Raw genomic sequence first — 5,000 nt, 5'->3', positions numbered from 1 at the left:
TATACAGTCACCAGTAGAGGGGGCTCCTCACATACAGATCTGTATATAAACAGTCACCACTAGAGGGGGCTCCTCACATACAGATGTGTATATATACAGTCACCACCAGAGGGGGCTCCTTACATACAGATGTTTATATATATATATATACAGTCACCACTAGAGGGGGCTCCTCACATACAGATGTGTATATATACAGTCACCACCAGAGGGGGCTCCTCACATACAGATGTTTATATGTATATATATATATATATATATATATATATATATATACAGTCACCACTAGAGGGGGCTCCTCACATACAGATGTGTATATATACAGTCACCACCAGAGTGATCTCATCACATACAGATGTTTATATATATATATATATATATATATATATATATATATATATATATATATATATATATATAAACAGTCACCACTAGAGGGGGCTCCTCACATACAGAGGTTTATATATATATAAAGTCACCACTAGAGGGGGCTCCTCACATACAGATGTGTATATATACAGTCACCACTAGAGGGGGCTCCTCACATACAGATGTGTATATATATATATATATATATATATATATATATATATATATATATATATAGACAGTCACCACTAGAGGAGGCTCCTCACATACAGATGTGTATATATATACAGTCACCACTAGAGTGGGCTCCTCACATACAGATGTGTATATATATATATATATATATATATATATACAGTCACCACTAGAGGGGGCTCCTCACATACAGATGTGTATATATATATATAGTCACCACTAGAGGGGGCTCCTCACATACAGATTTATATATATATAGTCACCACTAGAGGGGGCTCCTCACATACAGATGTGTATATATATATATATATATACAGTCACCATTAGAGGGGGCTCCTCACATACAGATGTGTATATATATACAGTCTCCACTAGAGGAGGCTCCTCACATACAGATGTGTATATATACAGTCACCACTAGAGGGGGCTCCTCACATACAGATGTGTATATATACAGTCACCACTAGAGGGGGCTCCTCACATACAGATGTGTATATATACAGTCACCACTAGAAGAGGCTCCTCACATACAGATGTGTATACATACAGTCACCACCAGAGGGGGCTGCTGACATACAGATGTTTATATATATATACAGTCACCACTAGAGGGAGCTCCTCACATACAGATGTGTATATATACAGTCACCACTAGAGGGGGCTCCTCGCATACAGATGTGTGTATATATACAGTCACCAGTAGAGGGGGCTCCTCACATACAGATCTGTATATAAACAGTCACCACTAGAGGGGGCTCCTCACATACAGATGTGTATATATACAGTCACCACCAGAGGGGGCTCCTTACATACAGATGTTTATATATATATATATATATATATATATATACAGTCACCACTAGAGGGGGCTCCTCACATACAGATGTGTATATATACAGTCACCACCAGAGGGGGCTCCTCACATACAGATGTTTATATATATATATATATATATATATATATATACAGTCACCACTAGAGGGGGCTCCTCGCATACAGATGTGTATATATACAGTCACCACCAGAGTGATCTCATCACATACAGATGTTTATATATATATATATATATATATATATATATATATATATATATATATATATATATATACAGTCACCACTAGAGGGGGCTCCTCACATACAGAGGTTTATATATATATATAAAGTCACCACTAGAGGGGGCTCCTCACATACAGATGTGTATATATACAGTCACCACTAGAGGGGGCTCCTCACATACAGATGTGTATATATATATATATATATATATATATATATATATATATAGACAGTCACCACTAGAGGAGGCTCCTCACATACAGATGTGTATATATATACAGTCACCACTAGAGTGGGCTCCTCACATACAGATGTGTATATATATATATATATATATATATATATATATATATATATATATACAGTCACCACTAGAGGGGGCTCCTCACATACAGATGTGTATATATATATATAGTCACCACTAGAGGGGGCTCCTCACATACAGATTTATATATATATAGTCACCACTAGAGGGGGCTCCTCACATACAGATGTGTATATATGTATATATATATACAGTCACCACTAGAGGGGGCTCCTCACGTACAGATGTGTATATATATACAGTCACCACTAGAGGAGGCTCCTCACATACAGATGTGTATATATACAGTCACCACTAGAGGGGGCTTCTCACATACAGATGTGTATATATACAGTCACCACTAGAGGGGGCTCCTCACAAACAGATGTGTATATATACAGTCACCACTAGAAGGGGCTCCTCACATACAGATGTGTATTTATACAGTCACCACTAGAGGGGGCTCCTCACATACAGATGTGTATACATACAGTCACCACCAGAGGGGGCTGCTGACATACAGATGTTTATATATCTATATATACAGTCACCACTAGAGGGAGCTCCTCACATACAGATGTGTATATATACAGTCACCACTAGAAGGGGCTCCTCACATACAGATGTGTATATATACAGTCACCACTAGAGGGGGATCCTCACATACAGATGTGTATATATACAGTCACCACTAGAGGGGGCTCCTCACATACAGATGTGTATATATACAGTCACCACTAGAGGGGGCTCCTCACATACAGATGTATATACATACAGTCACCACTAGGGGGGGCTCCTCACATACAGATGTGTATATACAGTCACCACTAGAGGGGGCTCCTCACATACAGATGTGTGTATATATACAGTCACCACTAGAGTGGGCTCCTCACATACAGATGTGTATATACAGTCACCACAAGAGGGGGCTCCTCACATACAGATGTGTATATACAGTCACCACTAGAGGGGGCTCCTCACATACAGATGTATATATATACAGTCACCACTAGAGGGGGCTACTCACATACAGATGTATATATACAGTCACCACTAGAGGGGGCTCCTCACATACAGATGTGTATATATACAGTCACCACTAGAGGGGGCTCCTCACATACAGATGTGTATATATATACCGTCACCACTAGAGGCGACTCCTCACATACAGATGTGTATATATACAATCACCACTGGAGGGGGCTCCTCACATACAGATGTGTATATATACAGTCACCACTAGAGGGGGCTCCTCACATATAGATGTGTATATACAGTCACCACTAGAGGGGACTCCTCACATACATATGTGTGTATATACAGTCACCACTAGAGGGGGCTCCTCACATACAGATATGTATATACAGTCACCACTAGAGGGGGCTCCTCACATACAGATGTGTATATATACAGTCACCACCAGAGGGGGCTCCTCACATACAGATGTTTATATATATATATATATATATATATATATATATATACAGTCACCACTAGAGGGGGCTCCTCACATACAGATGTGTATATATACTGTCACCACCAGAGGGAGCTCATCACATACAGATGTTTATATATATATATATATATATATATATATATACAGTCACCACTAGAGGGGGCTCCTCACATACAGATGTTTATATATATATGTAAAGTCACCACTAGAGGGGGCTCCTCACATACAGATGTGTATATATACAGTCACCACTAGAGGAGGCTCCTCACATACAGATGTGTATATATACAGTCACCACTAGAGGAGGCTCCTCACATACAGATGTGTATATATATACAGTCACCACTAGTGAGGGCTCCTCACATACAGATGTGTATATATATATATATATATATATATATATACATATATATATATATATACAGTCACCACTAGAGGGGGCTCCTCACATAAAGATTTATATATATATATATATATATACAGTCACCACTAGAGGGGGCTCCTTACATACAGATGTGTATATATATATATATATATATATATATATACAGTCACCATTAGAGGGGGCTCCTCACATACAGATGTGTATATATATACAGTCTCCACTAGAGGAGGCTCCTCACATACAGATGGGTATATATACAGTCACCACTAGAGGGGGCTCCTCACATACAGATGTGTATATATACAGTCACCACTAGAGGGGGCTCCTCACATACAGATGTGTATATATACAGTCACGACTAGAAGAGGCTCCTCACATACAGATGTGTATACATACAGTCACCACCAGAGGGGGCTGCTGACATACAGATGTTTATATATATATACAGTCACCACTAGAGGGAGCTCCTCACATACAGATGTGTATATATACAGTCACCACTAGAGGGGGCTCCTCGCATACAGATGTGTGTATATATACAGTCACCAGTAGAGGGGGCTCCTCACATACAGATCTGTATATAAACAGTCACCACTAGAGGGGGCTCCTCACATACAGATGTGTATATATACAGTCACCACCAGAGGGGGCTCTTTACATACAGATGTTTATATATATATATATATATATATATATATATATATACAGTCACCACTAGAGGGGGCTCCTCACATACAGATGTGTATATATACAGTCACCACCAGAGTGATCTCATCACATACAGATGTTTATATATATATATATATATATATATATACAGTCACCACTAGAGGAGGCTCCTCACATACAGATGTGTATATATATATATATATATATATATATATATATATACACACAGTCACCACTAGAGGAGGCTCCTCACATACAGATGTGTATATATATACAGTCACCACTAGAGTGGGCTCCTCACATACAGATGTGTATATATATATATATATATATATATATATATATATATATATATATATACAGTCACCACTAGAGGGGGCTCCTCACATACAGATGTGTATATATACAGTCACCACCAGAGTGAGCTCATCACATACAGATGTTTATATATATATATATATACAGTCACCACTAGAGGGGGCTCCTCACATACAGATGTTTATATATATATAAAGTCACCACTAGAGGGAGCTCCTCACATACAGATGTGTATATATACAGTCACC

The sequence above is a fragment of the Phyllobates terribilis genome, unplaced genomic scaffold (assembly GCF_046119375.1).
Source record: "Phyllobates terribilis strain yellow unplaced genomic scaffold, ASM4611937v1 Scaffold_8__6_contigs__length_399053987, whole genome shotgun sequence".
NCBI classification, from domain to species: Eukaryota; Metazoa; Chordata; class Amphibia; order Anura; family Dendrobatidae; genus Phyllobates; species Phyllobates terribilis.
The sequence above is the reverse complement of the archived record's forward strand: the minus strand, read 5'-3'. Positions refer to the sequence as shown.